Source organism: Vitis riparia, chromosome 16 (genome assembly GCF_004353265.1).
Source record: "Vitis riparia cultivar Riparia Gloire de Montpellier isolate 1030 chromosome 16, EGFV_Vit.rip_1.0, whole genome shotgun sequence".
Lineage (NCBI taxonomy): Eukaryota > Viridiplantae > Streptophyta > Magnoliopsida > Vitales > Vitaceae > Vitis > Vitis riparia.
In genome coordinates, this window is record NC_048446.1 from 7,650,682 (window position 1) to 7,671,641 (window position 20,960).

Genomic DNA, 20,960 nt, shown 5'->3' on the forward strand with positions numbered 1-20,960 from the left:
AATGGGCCACAATTTGATAGCTTAAATTATAGAAAATTTTGTGTTGAGTTGGGAATTAGGAATTTGTACTCATTACCTCGTTACCCACAGGCTAACGGGCAAGTAGAAGCAACAAATAAGTCCCTATTTGATGCACTGAAGAAAAGATTTCAGGGAACCGGAGGACGCTAGGTGGAAGAGTTACCCAGAATATTGTGGGCACATCGAACCACACGACGACATCCAACTGGGAAGACTTCTTTCTCTCTAGCTTACAGCATGGAGATTGTCATTCCAACTAAAGTAGGAATGCTAACTTTGTGAACAACCTAAGAACTAGTAGGCAATCAAGCGATTGAAGCTAATCTGGATTGGGCAAATGAGTCAAGGGAAGCAGCTTTGATTCAAATGGAAGCTTATCGCCATTAAGCTATGGCATATTATAATAAGCAGTCAAAATCGCGACAATTGAAAATCGGGGACTTAGTCTTGAGGAAAATGTTTGAAAATATGGCAAATCCTGGACCTGGCAAATTATAAGCCAACAAGGAAGGACCCTATCGTGTAATAAAAATAAGCCATGGGAAAGCCTACTACCTAGAAAAACTTATTGAGGAACATTTTCCTTGACCTTGGAACATTTCAAACCTGAAAAAAGTATTTTCCATGAATAAAAATCCTCTTATTAAGTAAAGGATGTAAACACACTAGCAAAATGCATTAAAGGATGAATGCAATATCATAAAACCCCCGAACAAAGTGGGGACAAAAGTAATTGTTGAAAGCAAAGAATTCCAAAGAAATTCCCGAACAAAGTAGAGGCGAAAGAAGTAGGGCTCAAAGGTCTATTGTCAGGGAAAGATCCTGCAAACACTTAAACAAATACAAAAAAGAGGCGATTAAACCCGTTAAGGTCAAGAACCAATGTAACTGTTAAGTTTTTTACATAAAAGATAAAAAAACTATGACTTTAATCATTCTCCTAGATTGTCAATATGTGTAATGGGGTCCAAGCTACTTGGCAGAGGCTCTAGTTCTTCAGTTCTTCCCAGGGTGTTCTTTGGATTGTCTTGATCACCTGTCACTACAATAAGGGAAGACACATCGCCAGCATGACATAAAAGAGAAACCTTATCTGAACAAGGGGCAATTTCTTCTCGCAAAGAAACATCCGAGGGAGCTGACACAACAACATAATCTATTATGTCTCTGCTTGTATCAATTGTCCTCATTCTCTTGCCGGCCCTACTAGTGCCCAAAAATGAAGTTTCAGGGATAATACCTTCGTCTTTAGTGACAAAGTTTTCGTTAATATCGAAGCCTTTAGTGATAGCATGCTTTTGTTTGCAGCGCTTGTACGTGTACCAATACATCTTTTCCACCTACTGGGTATACTCAGTAGTTAACTTTGCATGTTGAGTTTTTAGCGCAGACTGAGACTGGTTAATTTGAAAATGGAGCCATTCTATCTCATCCACCTTCATTTTCTGATCCTTCTTCAAGTCCCCGCACTCAGTCTAAAGAGTTTGGATTGAAGCTTGAAGTACTTTATTGGAATTCTCAAGTTCATCCATGCCAACTTAGTTGAAGCTAGCTTCACCTCAAGGTTCCCTACTTGGCCACGGATTCAACAATGAACTGCCTAAGCTCATTGGAAGCCTCCAACTTTTTATTGGTAGATTGAAGCTGACGCTTCAAATCTCTAATAGTAGTGACCCCTTGGCACATATATACATGGTAGTGTTTAATTCATTGGAAAACTTTAAAGAAAAGTATTAAAAGCATGCTCGGTTTGCCATAGTACCATTTTGGTGATTTGATTTTCATCCAAACCTCGGATGACAACAACCATTTGAACAACCTGGGCAGGAACCTCGATTGAAGCGTTAACAGTAAAGTTTAGATATGGTCGGCCAAGAACCTTCATAGTGATCTATTCAGTAGCAGGGAAAAGAACACCCATATCTAATAAAAGAGGATCAACATTGGTAAATGAGGGATACTGATTTAGGATTTCCCCAACCTCCTCAGTTGAAATGGAGTGACCTTTATGAGGTTGCAGATTCCCCTTTGGACGAAGGCATGGAATTGTTATCTTACTATGAGAGATCACTTGTGGATTAGTAGTTGGCAAAGCACTTTGTGTAGCCGATGTCTCTTAAGGTGTGTCAGAAGCTGGTTGGGTGGTCTTAGATGGGATGCCTTCAAGTCGTTTCCTCTTTTTTCTTTCCCTAACTCGGTTAAAAATGTCGACAACCTCACCTTTTGTGTCATCCATTTCTTCTACAATTAAAGGCACCAACTTGATTTGCTTAATAAAATCACTATCCGGTATTAATAGTGGCAAATCTGTTGAAGCGCTATAAGCTGAACCCCGAGCAGAAGGAATGTGCTCGGGTAAGGAGTGGGGGATTGTGGTAGAAGAACTAGGTTGGGCAGTGTGCTAAGTAGTTGTTTGTGAGACAAGTTGCTTACTTTTACCCGCAACTTCCGTGCTAGTGTCAATTGAGTTAGAAAGTTTGTCTACTCTAAAGTCCTTCAGAACAAAATGCATTTTAGGAATTAAACCACTGGGAGCAATCCTTGGAAAAATTTGAGGGATAAAAGGGTCTAGATTTGAGAGCACAATTTTAAGATTGTTCTCATTAAGCAGAAGACAAAAACTTCTTTGCTTGAAGTCAATATTGAACAGCTTAATGAGTCGCTCCCGAGAAGGTTTTCCCACCCACTCTATTAGGTGTCCTCAACAATTTTCACCTATCCGGAAATAAGGCTAGTGAGATCATAGAAAAAAAGAAAAGAAAGTCAAGGCCATGTTTTGAATAAATTATATTGAAGCAATTACTGAGGAGTTTTAAAGTATGATTCAAAGGGTAAGGATTGCGGGGATCTGGAGTTGAAAATTCCCATTCCCTGGAAACGATCACATGTCTGATTGCCCAACCTTTCCCAAAATCTAGCAAGTTCGTGACTAGTTGTAACTGTTGTCTACAAGTAGAAAGGAGAAATTTGCCCCACTTGTTCAGCTTAATGGTGTAAATGAATAAAACCTCAAGCAAAGATAACTCGAGGTGGAGCAATTGGTTTAAAATAGAGCAACCCTTGAGAATGCAAATTGAGTTCCGATGGACAAAGGATGGTAGAATTTGAGTATAGTGCAAAAATTGCCTCACTAACGAAGGTAAAGGTAAACGTAATCCGACATAGAACTACTCCCTAGTAAAACACATGACATGTTTTCTGTGTGTATCAGTTGGTAGAGGTGTTGTGCTATGCAGTAGTTGGATATCAATATTAACTGGAATATTGAAATCCATTTTGAATTCATTAATGGAAAAATCGTTCACAATATGAACTGAAGTGCGAGCTATGGTATTTGAAAAGGAACCCTCCTAGGGTCTTTTCCTTTTCGTAGAACCTTCATATTGCTTTGACATTTTGTAAGGACTTGCGCTGCTAGCAGAAAAAGAAAGGGAGAAGGGAACCTTAGAGAGGGGTTTTTTAGTGTAGTTTCGTGTAAAAATTGGGGGCTAGGCAAAGAAAGAAACCCCTTATCTAGGGAAATGAGAATGTGAATGAGAAGAGTAGAAAGAAAACCCAAAATTACATATAAGGATGATAAAAAAAGAAGGGTTTTCCTCACCTAAACACTGATAACATAGGATTAGCAACTTGATGCAAATGGAAGAGGAAAAAACAAAAATATTGCAGTACAGTAACGGTGTTTTTGAGACATCAAAGGAAAGTATATCTTAACTTTTGGAATTTGAAAAAACATAGTACGCGTGTCACCACAAGGGGACAAGAGAAACCCCTAAAGGTCGTTGATGGGTGCATTGATATATGCATCCAATGCAAAAAATTGGAAAGTCCAAAAAATAAGGGAAAATGTGTTCTTGCCTAAAGTGAAAGGAAATTTTCCATTTGACCTCATCTTAAGGTCAATATAAAATTGGGAGCAATTATGGGTCCCCCATAAGTAGATGTAATAGGCCTATCTAAGACTATCCTCTGAGTTGGGCAAGCTTGGGCCAGGATTAAAGCCTAACTACCTTGAATGGCCTAACAAGAAAAATGGCAAAGTAGAAAGTGGAAGAGCTATCCATGAGGAGTAGTGGAGACGGTTAGCGCTTGGGGTTGTAACTACTTGAAATGACAAAGAAAGTACCCTCACAATCTCCACGCCTATCGGTAAGTGAAGGATATATGAATGCAATTAGCTAGGCCACAATGGGTAAGAAACAATGGTACCAAAATATTACTCTTTCTTTTAAAAAAATGCTAACTGACTTAACCATCAGAGGAGGTTATCCCAGGGTAACATTGGGTGAACATTGTGTGGCAAGTAAGAGAACGTGCAGTGAGAAGAAGACTACTGCTGAAGAAATTTTCAGTTCCAACATTCACCACTTTCATTTTTGAAAATTTCCTCATTTTTATTTCTCTTAGAGTGCGTAAAATGGTAGTAATTTTAGGAATGTTTTTATCCTTTCTAACACTTGAAAATTTTATCTTTCAAGTATTAAAAAGGTTAGAAACACTTATTAGAATCACTATCAAATGCACTCTTAAAGCTCGTTTGATAGTGATTTTAGAAGGTGTTTTTAATATTTCTAACACTTTAAAAGTTTTATCTTTCAAGTATCAGAAAGATTATAAATATTTCCAAAAATCACTATCAAACACACTCTTATTTTGATACCAGCAACACCTTTGAGAACGATTGGAAACATAAGAGATGGACCAAAAAATATGGGTACTCTGTTTTACTAGAGGAAGAACTGAAGAAGGTGAAGTCCTTAAGATTTAAGCTCCAACTAGAAGGGGGAGACAGATAAATTAAGGTTTTGAGGCTGACATTGAAAGCAAAAATCCTGGTCATTGACGTTAATCTCCCTTGAGATTTGTAATTTATTTTCTTCACCGGAGTTTTACTGAAAGAGGCAACTCTAGGATGATCTTTGTTTCTTTCATTACAACATTCATATAATATTTTAATTTTAGTTTTTTGAGTTCATTCAATTATTTCCCTTCGAGTGAATCTTCTCTGGCCCATATTCGTATTTAGCCCAACCCAAAAGGCAGAGTCTCTAAAGCAGGGACTTTCTTACCAAGGATAAAAATATATGTAATTACAGATATATCGGTACTTCAATTTTACGGATATATCGAATATATTGGCCAATATTTTGACACAAAATATCGGTAATGTAAAAATTAAAGAAAATATTAAGAAAAACTCTAGAAAATTATATAAGAAGTAAAAATAAACATTTTAAACTTTTTTTTTTTTTTAAGTTGATATATATAATTTGTAATATTTAATAACAATATCCTCTACATCAATAAAAATATAAATTTTATAAGTGTACATTTATTATTAAATTGCATTATATATTATTTTACAATAATATTATGATAACATGTCTAATTTTAAAATATATTTAATATTCAAATTATGATTCATTTTAATTTAAATATATTCAATGATATCAAATAAAAAATAATATATGTATAATTTTTTAATATTTATATATTTTATATTTAATAAATATATAAATTATATAAAAAAGACCTATCATGAAAATTATGTTTTTACATTTTTGGTAATAAATTATCTAATAAATTATGTTTTTAAAATAAAATAATTAGAATTAATTTATTTAATAATTGAAAAATCAATAAATCAATGAAATATCTGTAAAATATCCAGAAATATGAGTGAAATATCGATTGAAATGCGAAAAAAAAAAATTACAAAAATCAATGAAATATCGATAAAATATCTAGAAATATTGATTGATAGATATATCTTTCTGAATTTTGTATCGAGATCCATGGATATTGGATATATTGATCTGAATATTTTAAACCTTATTTCTTACAACCGTCTCAAGCCCAGCCCGATAGGTTCATTGGGTTGTAAGTTGTAACCCATAATAAACTTTCGCTAGGACAAAAAAATAACAAAATAGGTAAGTTAAAGAAAATAATGGTTGTCCTTAATTTTTTTTAAGGGTTAATTCATGAGGTTAAGTGGTTAAGAAAATTAAAATAAAAAATAAATAAATTAAAAATAGGAGATAATAATTGATAATTGTGTAGATAACTCTACTAGTTAATGGAGTGTTTACTCCATTTCTAGAAATGAAATCAATGAGTTTGATTCCTACTTCAACCATGACACTTAAGGCATGTTTGATACGTGAGAATGAAGAGTGAGAATGGATATCTCCTTTCTTTTCTCTTTCATTCCTATGTTTGGATAACTTAAATGATGATAAGAATAAAATTAAAAGTAATTTAAAATTGTATAGTTATATTTAAATCAAGTTTGTGTTTAAATATAAGAATAACTCAAAATCCATATTTACAGTTTGTGTTTTATTAATAAAAAATATTTAAATATTTAAAAGATCAAATAATTATATTTAAATCAAGGTATTTATTTCTAAATATTTAAACCTATAATAAATATGGACCCCATTTCACTATCTATCGAGTATAAGAATATGTTTGGTATGCAAGAATGAGGAATAAGAATGAATATTTTGCTTGCATTTTTTTCCCTCTTGAATAGGAATAAATTTGGTAATTCTAATTCATGTGTTTGGATGCATATAGGAATGTAAGTTTGGAATTGTAATTTGTTTTCATTTCAATGTTAAGTAAAAATGGGAATGAAAATGAAAAATAAAAATAAATTGTCAATAATATATGTACATATAGGTTTAAATAACTTTTGTTTTATTTAAAAAATATCATATTGTACATAGTTTGAAATAATTTTTTATTTTCATTTAAAAAAATCATTGAGAGTTTTGTTTTTTTTGCTAAATAATAAAAACCTATTTGGATGTGTGGTTTAAAAACAAATTTGTTTTTAAAAATTTATACCATTATTTGGTTAATATTCTTTAAAAATAATTTTTAAAAACAAAGTAAAAAAGAAAATTATTCTTCCGATTTTTTTCATTAGAGAAAATAAATTTCAAGTCAAATGAAACTTTATATTGAATTTATTAATAAGTTTAATGATTTTAAAAAATAATTTAAAACTCAAAAAATATATATAATGACTATAAAAAATAATAGACATAATTAATACTTTAAATTATTTAATAAATTTTATAATTTTTAAGACTAATTTGAAATTAAAAAAACTTATTAATTAATTATGGATTAAATAAAATAATTCAAAATGTTCATAATTGAGTAATACATGTACCCATATAATGAAATTTTTTTGTTCATTTATACCTTAAAAAATTAAATTTTATTTTTTTTATATTAATTTAAAATAGAATAGTATTAGCAATTATTAATTTTAAATCATTATTGTTTATTTTTTTAAAAATAAATTAATTATGCTTTTATAAGATGTTAATATCCACATTTTTATAAGATGTTAATATTGATATTTTTATAATATTTATAAAAGCATCTAAATAGTATTAAAAATTATTAATTTTGAATTATTTATTTTTAACAAATTAAATCAATTAATTTAATATCTATATTTTAATAATATTTATAAAAATATAATTTATGATTTTATTATATTATTAATATTCATATTTTATTAAAAATTGTTTATTTTAAATTTATTTGTAATTAAAAAACAATTTTTATTTTAAATAAGACGTGAATTAAATTTAATTTATATTATATAAATTATATAAATTGAATTTACAGTTTGTGTTTTATACAAAATCAAAATAAAAAATTATTTTTAAAAACAACTTATCTAAAGAAGTTTTAAATTTTCAAAATTTTGAAAAGTATTTTTAAAAATAACTTGCACTAGGAATCAAAATACCTCCGAGAGAATTGAAATCCCCATTATAAATGAAATTCCATTCCCATTGAAATTACTTTTAATTATATTCCTATCGTCATTTGAATTATCCAAACATGGGAATGAAGGAGAAAAGAAAGAACATATCCATTCCCACTCTTTATTCTCACTTATCAAACACGCCATAAGTGTCATGGTTGAAGTAGGAATCAAACTCATCGATTTCATTTCTAGAAATGTAGTAAACACACCATTAACTAGTGGAGTTATAAATAGTATTAAAAATTATTAATTCTGAATTCTTTATTTTTAACAAAATAAATCAATTAATTTAATATTTATATTTTAATAATATTTATAAAAATATAATTTATGATTTTATTATATTATTAATATTCATATTTTATTAAAAAAATATTTATTTTAAATTTATTTGTAATTAAAAAACTATTTTTATTTTAATTAAGATGTGGATTAAATTTAGTTTATATTATATAAATGATATAAATTGAATTTACAACCATGTCACATTACTAATTCTGGTTCTATTTCTTTTCATTTCGTGGTTTTTCTTTTCTATGCAAGATATCTCAAACCAAGGATAGCCACAATGATATGGCTGGTCTTTTAGCTGGAAGGGGAACCTGATTACTGGACCATGGTGGCTGCATCTTGACATCATCCACTCATCATGGCTTGCCCCAATCTCCACAATGCATAAAGGAAATACCTCATATTCAATACAAAAACTAGTTCAAGAGTGTTGGGTACGCGAGAATGGGAAGTGTGAATGGACATCTCATTCATTCTCTTCCCCATTCCCATGTTTTGGATAACTTTTATGAAGATAGGAATGAAATAAAAGATTATTCCTATATAAATCAAATTCCACTTATATGTAGGATTTCAATTCATTACAAGTAGGTATTATTCTAGTTCGTTCATCCCATGAGATAATATAAAATAACCTAAAATTACAATTTTACCCTTAAATTTCATTCATTAAGCCTGGTTCCTCTATCTTCTTTGCAAAGCTACAGACTCATTCGTTGTCTTATTCCAGAGCACCAGGTGATTCTCTCAAACTTTTACCAATCTAATTTCAAGTTCTGAATAAGTCAAACTTTCCACAACATAAAATTTAGAAAAAATTTCTTCCCTATGAATGGAATGTTTTTTATTGATTTGTGTTTGGAATTTCGAGGGGATTTTTTTTATGGACTTAGCGGGGGTTTGGTTCAATCATGTTTTGTTTTTCTTTTGATTCAATCATGTTTGTTTAATGAGTAGTTTTGGATTCACTTTATAGGTTTTCTTGTTCATTAAGAGCCAAGCTGTGGAGGTTAATAATTGGAGGATTTGGCGTTGGTATTACTAGATTCATTGGTTTTGAATTATTGAGAATGATATTTGTTTTCTTTTCAATGTGGATCCTTGCTTTTTGTGATCCTTATGTTGGAATTTTTTTATGTGTGGACTTACATAATCAATGTGATAATACCATAAATCAATGTTATTTTATTTTTGCATTGTGGTCCATAATGAGGCTGGACACATATTGTTGCTTGATTTTTTATGGGCTCACCTTAATTCGCTCGACTGGCCCATTAAGTCAAGTGGTCCAAATAATGTGTGTAATGTGTGATATATATGAATATATATAAGTGCAAAGAAAGGCTTTTCTTCTTGAGGGGCTAAAAAAAAAGGCACGCACTGTACACTCGTCTTGAGAGCACACACAGACTGAATCTTGGGTGTAGAAAGGGAAGAGCTCATTGAACCCGAATTTTCATACCATCATGGACTGAGCATATTCTTGGACACTAGTGGAGCACGAAAATGGCTTTCCATGGCATTAATCAAGGTAAGTATTTCATTTATTTTCATTTAATGCATGCTTTAATGTCTACATGTGATCCTATGTCATTTAAAATTTCATCAATTGGTATCAGAGCTATAAATGGATGACATTTGAGCTGCATAGTTGGGTTATTTTGGGTTTCCCGTTTTCTGGTTTGGAAGCCATTTTTTGGAGTTTTTTTTTTCGTTTGGTGTTGATTCTTGGTTTTCAAGCCTGATTGATGTTGGAGACTTGTAGAAAATATTGTTTGGAGCAAAACCTTTTTTTTTTTTTTTTTATGATTTTTGGAGCTCATTTCATGGGATTTCGAAAATTAGGGCCTATTTTGGTTCTCTATATTATGCGTTTTTTGTGTAATTTTTGGGTGTAGATTGAAGGATTGATGTTTGAGGATGGAAACCTAAGTGTTTTCGTCGGAAAATGCACAAAATTTTGGCCGAATTTTTTTTTTTCTTCTCCAGAAGAACCAGGTCGTGTTCAGCCCAGTGGAAAAAATGAACAGTGCATGATGATGTCATCATGATGTCATATTTTTTTTTTTTTTGTCTTGATATACTTGGAATTATTATGCATTTGTTAAATTTGGTTTAATTGGCACAATTATTATTATTATTGTTCTTTATGGTGTAATTTTTTATCTTATACCAATAATGTTGTCCTAGGCCATTTTTTTTGTTAAATATTTAAATTTATTATGGCAATAAAGAATACTTGTGTGATTGCCTATCGCAATTCTAAGTGTGTCAAGTTGGGCAAATTAAATATTTGAGTTTATCATGACAATAATGAACATATAAGTGGTTGCTTATCGTGATCCTATATGTGTCAAATTGTCTTTGTTGAGATATTTTATCTTCCATTTTTTGTTGCTTTATTATTGTGATTACTAAGGTCCATACGGGTATTGTAATTGTCCTATCGATGATTATAATACTTGGTAGGATGCTTAGATTGGTGGAGGAAATTAATTATATATTATGAACCATACTAATTTTCTTTTACCCTTTTGGTAATAAAATTAGTGCATCTTGGTTGTGCTTTTTAATTAGTTGTCTTACCACTGTGGAATTTCAAGATTCCAAGCTATTGCTAAATTGAGAAATTCTAGGAACTAGCAAATAACATGATATTGTAGTAACATGCATATTGTTTAATTTTGCTATTTTCCAACTACTAGTAATCCTGGAATTACTCTGTAATTATCTGCCATCAAGCCTCTTACTGGAAATAACTTTGAGGAATGGTATGAGTCTTTCAATGTGCATATGACTCTGCATAATTTGGACTTGGCTTTGAGAGTTAATGAGCTAAGTAAGCCCACTGATGTGAGCTCTGTTGATGAAAGATCCTTTTATGAGAGATGGGAGCACTCCAATAGGAGTTGTTTGATGATGATGAAGTATACTATGGATAAATCTATTAAAGAATGTGTGCCAAAGACGGAAAGGACCAAAGACTTTTTGGAATATGTAAAGGTCAATTATACCAAGATTGATAAGGCAGAAATGGTAACTTATTTGAAGCTTCTCACTACCACTATGTATGATGGAGTAAGTGGGGTTAGAGATCACATCATCAAGCTAAAGCACTACAACAAGGAAAATGAGATGAAAGTGGAGTTGTGTGAGAAATTCTTGAAATGGGTGATACTTGAGTCTCTTCCTATTTCCTTTGATGTGGTGAAGTTGACTTATAATGCCTTGAAGGAAGAATGGACTTTAAAGGAGTTGATGTCCATTGTGGTGCAACATGAAGTCTCACTAAAGAAAAATGAGACTCACTCCCTTGCTCTTGTTACTGACCAAGTGAGCAATATGAAGAAAAAACCTGCACACAAGAATTTTGGAGGCTCTAAGCAATTCAAGAGGAAAGGGAATTTGAGTTCTTCCATGTTATGGCATAAATGTCTAGGTCATATTTCTAGGCAAAGATTAGAGAGATTGGTTAGAGATGGTGTGCTTTCTAATCTTGATTTCTCAGACTTCGAGACTTGTGTTGTTTGCTTAAAGGAGAATATGACAGCTAAGACTAGAAATGTGAAGATTGATAGGTGTGGAAGTACTTTAGACTTGATCCACACAGATATATGTGGTCCTTTGACACCAACTGCTTTAGCGGGTTATAAATATTTTATCACTTTTGTTGATGATTTCTCTAGATATGGTTATGTTGAACTAATCCATGAGAAATCTGACTCCCTAAATGTGTTTAAAGCCTTTAAGGATAAGGTGGAGTTGCAGTTGGGAAAGCCCATTAAAGCTGTGAAGTCTGATAGGTGGTGAGTATTATGAGAGATATGATGAGATTGGACGGAATCTTGGACCATTCGCTAAGTTTCTGTTGGAATGCGACATTGATGCTAGATATACAATGCCAGGCACTCCTCAACAGAATGGTGTTGCAGAAAGAAGGAATCGCACATTATATGGTAAGGTGCATGTTGTCTAATTCCTCCTTATCAGAATTTCTCTGGGGTGAAGCCTTAATGATTACGTCATATATTTTGAATCAAGCACCCAGTAAGTCTGTGCCTAAGACTCCTTATGAGCTATGGTCAGGGAAGAAATCGAGTCTTCACCATTTTCATGTTTGGGGATGTAAGGCTGAGGTTAGGCCATATAACCCATAGTCAAAGAAACTTTATCCTAAAACCATTAGTAGTTTCTTCGTTGGTTATTGCATTGGATCAAGGGATTCCAGATTTTATTGTCCATCTCATACCACCAGGATCATTGAGTCAGACAGGGCTATATACTTTGAAGATGAAGTTAATGTTGATCCCAATTTTATGCCTCGTGAGATACCTTTTAGAGAAGAGCATGTTATAATTCCTTTTCATACATCTCATGTTCTAGATGTGGATGTTCCTATTGTCCAACAGCCGACCACTAATCAAGGAGAGCATGGTGATTAAGTGAAACCTAACATTCTTGTTGATGGTACTGTTGTTGATGGGATTCTTTTGAGAAGATCACAAAGGGTTCGTAGGTCGGCTATTTCAGATGATTACATGATTTATTTGCATGAGCATGAGTATAATGGTTATGATGCTTCTAATCCAGTCACTTATCAAGAAGCAATTCATTGTCCTCAATTCACTTCTTGGAAAGAAGCCATGGACAATGAAATGAACTTTATGTATATGAATGGTGTTTGGTATTTGGTCGAATTGCCACATGGTTGTAAACCAGTTGGATGCAAGTGGGTCTTTAAGACCAAACATGATTTTAGCGAGCAAATAGAGAGATATAAAGCTAGACTTGTGGTTAAAAGTTATAGTCAAAGAGAAGGAATTGATTTTAAAGAAACCTTCTCACCTGTGTCAACCAAGGACTCCTTTAGAGTGATTATGGCCATAGTAGCTCATTTTGATTTGGAGCTACATCAGATGGATGTCAAGACAACTTTCTTATATGGTGATTTGGACAAGGACATGTATATGGAGTAGTCTATTGGTTTTGCAGAAGTTGGAAAGGAAGATTTAGTTTGCAAGCTCAATAAGTCAATTTATGGTCTTAAACAAGCTTCGAGGCAGTGGTATCTGAAGTTTGATAGGATTATCACCCAAAATGGTTTTAAAGAGAATACAGTTGATAGATGCATATATTTGAGGGTCAGTGGGAGTAGTTACATATTTCTTGTTTTATATGTTGATGATAAACTACTTGCATCAAATGATAATAACTTGTTGATTGAGACAAAGCACATGTTGTTAACCCATTTTGACATGAAGGATCTTGGTGAGGCTTCTTATGTTTTGGGTATAAAGATTCTTTGTGATGGGGCTAATAGGGTGCTTAAATTGTCTCAAAGAACCTATATTGAGAAGATATTGAAGAGGTTCAATATGCACAACTGTAGGTCTATTAGAGCGCCAATTGTGAAGGGTGATAAGTTTTCAAAGGCCCAGTGTCCTCAAAATGATGATGAGAGAGAGGAAATGAGAACCATTCCTTATTCATCTTTGGTTGGTAGCCTTATGTATGCTCAACTATGTACACGCCCTGATATTGCTTTTGTTGTGGGCATGTTGGGAAGGTACTTGAGCAATCCTGGGAGTCAACATGGGAAAGCTACTAAGAAGGTCTTTAAGTATTTGCAAGGAACTAAGGACTTAATGTTGACATATCAACGCACCAACATACTTTATGTAGTTGGGTTTTGTGATGCTGATTTTACTGGCTGCATAAATGATAGGAAATCCACTACGGGCTATATTTTTGTGATGGCAGGAGGAGCTGTATCTTGGAAAAGTGTCAAGCAAACACTTACAACATCCTCAACTATGGAGGAAGAGTATGTGGCATGTTGTGAGACTTGTTGTCATGTTCTATGGATGTCGAATTTTATTTCAGCTTTGGGAGTTGTTGACTCCATTTCTAAACCGTTGAAATTATTTTGTGATAATTCTGTAGCTGTTGCTTTCTCTAAGAACACTAGGAGTACTTCTCACTCCAAGAATATTGATGTAAAGTTCTATTTTGTTAAGGAGAAAGTGGCAGAGTCTCTTATTGATATTGAGCACATGTCCACAAAAGGTATGTTGGCGGATCCACTAACAAAAGGCTTACCCATAGTTGTGTTTCATGAACATGTTCCTCAAATGGGGTTGTTGGGAGCCTAGGTTGCATTAAGTTAGAGGGAGCCATTTTTAGTATTGTAATATTACGCTATTGTTGGAAGGATTGCTAATATTGTATATTTACCTATGAATCAAGCAATGAAGCATGTATGATTGCTTTTGATTATTTGTTTTGATGAGATTCTATGAGACATTGATTTATGATTATGTATATGTTGTGATGTTTGATTATGTAGTCTAAGTGGGAGAATTGTTGGAATTTTTTATGTGTGGACATACATAATCAATGTGATAATACCATAAATCAATGTTACTTTATTTTTGCATTGTCCATAATGGGGCTGGACACATATTGTTGTTTAATTTTTTATGGGCTCACCCTAATTCACTTGACTGGCTTATTAAGTTAAGTGGTCCAAATAATGTGTGTAATGTGTGATATATATATATATATATATATATATATATATATATATATATATATATATATATATATATATATATAAGTGCAAAGGAAGGCTTTTTCTTCTTGAGGGGGGGCTAAAAAAAGGGCACACACTGCACACTCGTCTTGAGAGCACACACAACTGAATCTTGGGTGTAGAAAGGGAAGAGCTCATTGAACCTGGATTTTCATACCTTCATGGACTAAGCATATTCTTGGACACCAATGGAGCACGAAAATGGCTTTCCATGGCATTAATTAAGGTAAGCATTTCATTTATTGCCATTTAATGCATGCTTTAATGTCTACATGTGATCCTATATCGTTTAAAATTTCATCACCTTAGCCACTTCTTATTCTCTCTTCACCTAGCATTTTTATGGGTTTCTAAGAGATAGTCTAGTACGCCTAAGGAAATATAAGTGAGTGATGCAGAAGTAAGTGATACTTCTTTGAATACATTTTTATTTTTTTTTAGTTTTCATTTTTAAACTCTAGTCATTGAGCAAATTTCTTTTTATAAGAGATTTTAGATATTTTTATAGATATGAAATATCAACCAATAGTTTTGCATTTATTAACATTTTGTTTGTGAAAATGAGTTTTTTTTTTCTAAAGAAAAAGAAATAATATCATGTTGAGTACTTAAATTCTTTTAGATTTTTTTTTTTTTTTTTGGCAAATTAATGTCCATGGGAATGCAGACCACTATACAATATGGAACAAAATGAATAAAAAATTCTTATATCCACCTTATTATGGTACCATGGGCATATGATCCTTTAATTACTTAGCTGGAACATGATAAGTTAGGTTTTCAACGCGTGTGAAGTTTTTTCTTCCACTGAAAATAATTAGTAATATAGAAATTAAACATTTAGTATTAGGTCTTATAATTTCTAAGTCACCCTATTGGCCTTAGATTTTTAATTTTGGGGATTAGAGTTTATGGAATCAAACCTTTTGTTTCTTTAAAGTTTGGGGCTTTTGGTTCTATGTTGTAAGCATTCCTTTCCATGGGTTTTCTTTTTTCTCAATGTACTAATAACTTATACTTGGTAAAAAAAAATCCTAATTATTCTAGCTCAAGCATGCCTTGATGTTTTCCATATCATGATCCTTTTACTTTCTTGTTAGTACTTCAATATTGCTTTACTTTCTCATTAACTTTAGTGGTAGAAAGTTTGTAGACAACATTTTATTGTCTAATGATGAGTTTAACCATTGTTGATCAAAAGTAGAATTTTATGGTTGAGCCCTTATAGCTCACTTTCTTAGCACTTTCCATCACAAACAGAGTGTTGAACCCTTGTTTTCTTTTTTGTTATGTTGGCATGGTATAAGTTGCAGAGATTTGCAAATTTTCTCCCTCGAATTTTCTTTGCCTTTTTGTAAATGTTGGTACTTTCTTGGATTTTCAAATTTCCTTCATTATTACTTGTATTTTCTTTTTCAAAAATACAACTGTTTTGTTTTCATTTTCCATTTAATCACTATTTATCTTGCCTAATTCTAGTTGAATTACGATAATTTGTTATCATTTTTAACTTTCCTTCAATTTGTGTTTGAACTTGTGTTGTTGATCTACAATACAAATTGGCTGGGATTTTTGTCTTGGTTTTTGAAATATTGAAGAAAGGGAAAGAAGAAAAGATTTTTGAATTTTCCAATATTGTTATTTATTATTTTGATTTTGGATGGGAACCTCTCCTGTATATCAGTCTTCTCAAGGAAATGTTAAGTTCCATTAGGAAATTTCATTTTAAAAACCGATTTGTCATTGTCATCCACTATAAGGATTATCAAATTCAAAGATAAACTTCATGAAATGGATTAACAATGGTTTGCATCATGGGTTTTTCTATAGTAGCAAAACATATTTTCTTTGTAATTTATTAGATAAATTGCAAACAATGTTTAATTTTTTTTCTTATTAAAAACATAGAATATATATTTTTTCACCTTTGTGATTAAAACTTTTACATAACTATGTATCTTATTGAGATGGAAAGGGAAAACCAACTTACCCTGATTATATATGTCATAGTGAACATACTTAATATGTTTACTGTACTTTGTATTACTACAAGGAAGCATTATTAGAAGTGAACATTAATGGAAAGACCTGTAAATAGAGTGTTTTTGAGACTTGAAGTGTTCTACATTTCATACTATAAGAATAAAAAAGACAAAAGAATGTAAAAATGAAAAATAAAAAAATTCAAATGTTGAATAGTGTATAAATAGCAATATTGCTATTCAAATAGTGATATTTGTGTTCAACATGTAATTTTCAAGAAAAGAACGTGAAGAAAGAGAGTAAAAGCATTTACTCCCTCTGAAGACCTTCAAAAAGATTTCTGACAATCCAAGTTTTGAACAAGAATAATATATTTAAAAAAAAAATCCACAAAATAGATCTTCAACTAATATAATTTTCAAACTAGTATATTTTAACCAACTAGGCATTCACATACCTTAGGAATTTTATTTTTAAGTCATAAAACCATAGCTAATAACTACAGTTTTTAATTGTTTTTAAACATAAAATTGTAATTTGAATTTTGTATTTTAAACATCAAAATGTAGTTAGTAAGATCTTTGAACTTGTAATCACCAATTATAATCTCAAGCTTATTGTGGACCAGCATTTTTCACGTGCATCCCCACTCAATCGGCGAGACTCGCTTTTATTTGTGAAAAAGTAATTTTTGGAAAAGTCGGAGTCGCCACCTATTTTATTTTATTTTAAAGGAAAAATAAAACAAGAAATAAAATCCTAAAAAAATGACTCCATAATTTTTGGAAAAAGTGTCTTTGAAAAACCCGAGTCTAAGTCCGGAGATCAGGTTACTTATTGGGAAGGTACCTTTAGGAGGTAGCACCCCTCTAAGTCCTACAAAGGTCTCTATTAACTAAGTTGGGGGAGATGTGACAATTAATTGATTAATTGAGGATACCTAGGTAGACTAAGGTGATTACAAAAAATGGCATGTCTAACAAGAAAATCTGATTATAAGAGAGAGTCAAAGTGCGTACCTGAACGGCTTCTCAAGTGCCATCATAAAACATAAAAGTTAGTGTAAAAATATATCACACAACATGTGTTTTATCCAAGATAATAAAACAAGCATCAAATATATATCAAGGCAATCAAGCATGACATCAAGCAAGGGTATGGTACACAAAGACATGGATATTCATGGAATTTCGAAAATGGGGAGATGGAGAGCGTACCTGGATAGCAAGCTAATACTCCTCTATGGGAAACAAAGTTAGCTCAATAACTAATTCAAAATAATCTCATATATACCACAAAGAGGAAGCACAATCAATCAAATATCAAATAGACACTATCGAAAAGAATATCATGAATGTCGGGCTCCCTCCAAAGCCCTAATTGCTTTTGCATGAATTGGTTCAGTGAATTCCATTATTTGGAACCATGAATTTTGTTCATGCTTGTTGAAAATCGAGAAAATCATGAAAATAGTTGAAAATGATGAAAATGCATGCTGGAAGGGAAAATGGCAGCAAATAGTATGTTAAAATTTGGATTTTATGCCTAAAGAGAGTTTGGGGATAATTCTCTAAAGTCAGGGTTATTTGGATGAAAAAGATTTTTGAAAACACAATTCAAAACACGTAAAAGCACGAGGAAAACAGGAGGGTACAAGAGGAAGAGGGTAGTGTGCTCCAGAATGGCCATGCCGGACTAAGGTTGCAATATTGGCATTGATGGTGTTGCTTGATGATGTTTTCCTATGGTCAAATGCAACCTTCAAAATTGACTCATTTGTTGCACTCAGAGATTCAGTAAGATGTCTGGGATCAACACCCATAGGGGAAAGTCTTCTGACTATAAGCGATTGCCTTGCTTTGAGGATTAAAAGAGAGACGCTTCAATAAATGAGACTTCGAAGGTAGGAAAGTATGATGCTTCAGGCGTGACAGATCAAAATCACAAGCTTTGACAACCCAGTTTTTATTAAGAAGGAGATTTGGAGACTTTAGATTTTTATGTACAGTAGTAGGATGGTCTATGTGCTAGTAATTCATTCCCTTAACCACATCAAGTGTCATTCACTATCTTCATCTGTTAAAATAGCAGGCCTAAAGTTCCCATCCTTTTGACTTGGAGGAGCAAATGTGCCAACTGAATGATTATATGCAGTGATACCAACAGATTGCTTATGCTGAAGAAAAAAAACTAAACATAAAGGAAATCGCAACCTCACACCATTAATCTCATGCTGATCCTGAGCTTCATGTAGCAAGGCAAACCAAGAATCTAACTCAGCATTTTCTATGAGTATGTCAAGAGGATAATAGGTTCCATTTGATTGGAGAAAGAGAATTTGGAGCCATTTTCTTGTAAAATCCAAATTCTGCCAAGCAGGCATTGCAACCCTAAAAGAGCCTTAGCAAGAAGGGTGCTTGAAGGAATAACCAATAGCATTCATTCAAGATTTTTTGGAGACCGGGATGATCTTCCCATTTAATGCCTGTCTACAATTTGATTTCTGAACAGATTTCCAACTCCAAACTTTGATTCTTGGTTAGTTAATAACAGTCTTACTTGATACAGCGCAGTTAGGATGGTTAAGGCCTGCTAGGATAACCTAGTAGGTTGCCTGTACTCCTGAATTTAAGTTAGGTTCTGAGAGTTGTGACAAAGGCTTCATTGGAACTTCAATCCTTGATTGTTCTGTGAACTGAAACTATGACACGAAAATGCGAAGTTGGATGAACCGCTCATCACTAGTCTCCCGCTCAATCACCCTCCTCCTTTTTCTGCTCAAATCTAATCCCCGATTTGCTCAAAGATAATAAACAGAAGACCTCGCAATTTTGTGATAAACAAGTGCAAAACTCCTCCGCCACATACGAATCCTTAAAATCCCATTGACAAGTTAATCACGGTTTAGAATTCAGCAATAACATCAGTAGAGAATTGGATTATTTGAAGAGATTGTCGGGTTTCCCAAACAAAATGTCTTTTGAAACATCTTCGCATCGGAAGACTTGGCACCATTAAACTATGGCAGTGGCTTGAGCGGAGCTTCAGTCTTTAATTTCTCCGCAAATTATCAGCAGGTTCCAGAATTTTCCAATATCCGGAATACATTAGGATTGCTACACACCTCATTGATTCATGCCTAATTGGTGTCTCAGCTGATTCGTGTCCAGCTGGTGCTCCTTGATTGAGGGATTAATCAACAAAATTTATAACCTATTACACCATATACTAGGGTAGCAAAGACAAAGCTACTATAGCATAGTGGCTCTAGGATCGTTCACTGGGATGGGTTTTCACTTCACAAATGACATTAATTCAAAGCTGAATTGGTGTCTTTTCATTTCAAGGTTAGCTTTAAAAGAAAACATAAAGATGTTTGAACAAAGATTGGTTTTAAGCTAACCAAAAATAATAACTGATTTACTTACAAAGAAAAGTGTTTCTTGGAGTTTAGATCACTAGGCTCGGGTTCATCATACAAAAAGGGAGTTCCGGTCACTTGTTTCTTTTCCTCGCATTAGAGAATTAACATATAGTTCCTTCTCCAACCGATGATGTACAGATGCTTCCCTTTAATGGGTTCAAACACTAAATCCCTCTCACTGATGCAACTTGCAATGGCTCGTGCCTCTCACCTAGCACTTGCCATTCAAGGTGATCTTTAACCTTGGATTACCCGTCAAATGCTCGCAAGAGATAACTAATGGATGTCTCCTTGGAGTCCAAAAGCTTACCAAGTGTTGGCAATTCTAGAAAATCCTACCTTCAAGTCACCTCTCAGAGGCTCGCAAGGGGTAAACTAGTGAATCTCCATGGACGGAGATCACTTGCCTTACCAAGTGTTGGCCCAGGTGATTTAAAGGCGTTTTAAGTTAACTAAAAAGATAAAAACCATTAACGGGTCACACTTTCTCTTCATTAAAAACTAAAACAACAAAACTTCCAATTCATGCATGTGGAAACTTACCCGGCTTTCTTCACTCCAAGAGACAAAGAGCCTAGCCTCTCATCCTCTGAGGAAAAATCCTTAGAGTTTGATTGGTTAAAAAGAAAAAGAATGAGAAAACAAAAATATATATGAAAAGCAGAGCAAGTGCTCTGTATTTTACTTCCTTGCAAATTTGTACAAAGGATGCTCCGTCCTCCAACCGTCCCGAGAACAAGCTCCCGAGAGCTATATATATAAAGAAAATTACAAAACAAAATATCTGAGGTTATTCACCCCTTTTCCAAACTTAATAACTAAGGAATCCTATAATTGGTGGGTTACAAGGA

The 20,960-nt window shown here is 32.8% G+C and overlaps 1 long non-coding RNA gene across 1 annotated transcript; it reads left to right on the top strand.

Annotated features, from left to right (window-relative positions):
* The first annotated feature begins 10,814 nt into the window (after positions 1–10,814).
* Positions 10,815–13,226, top strand: LOC117932879. Its single transcript, XR_004654253.1, has 3 exons — positions 10,815–11,018; positions 11,578–11,581; positions 13,186–13,226. It is a non-coding gene; the product is annotated as an uncharacterized LOC117932879 (long non-coding RNA).
* Positions 13,227–20,960: the final 7,734 nt, after the last annotated feature.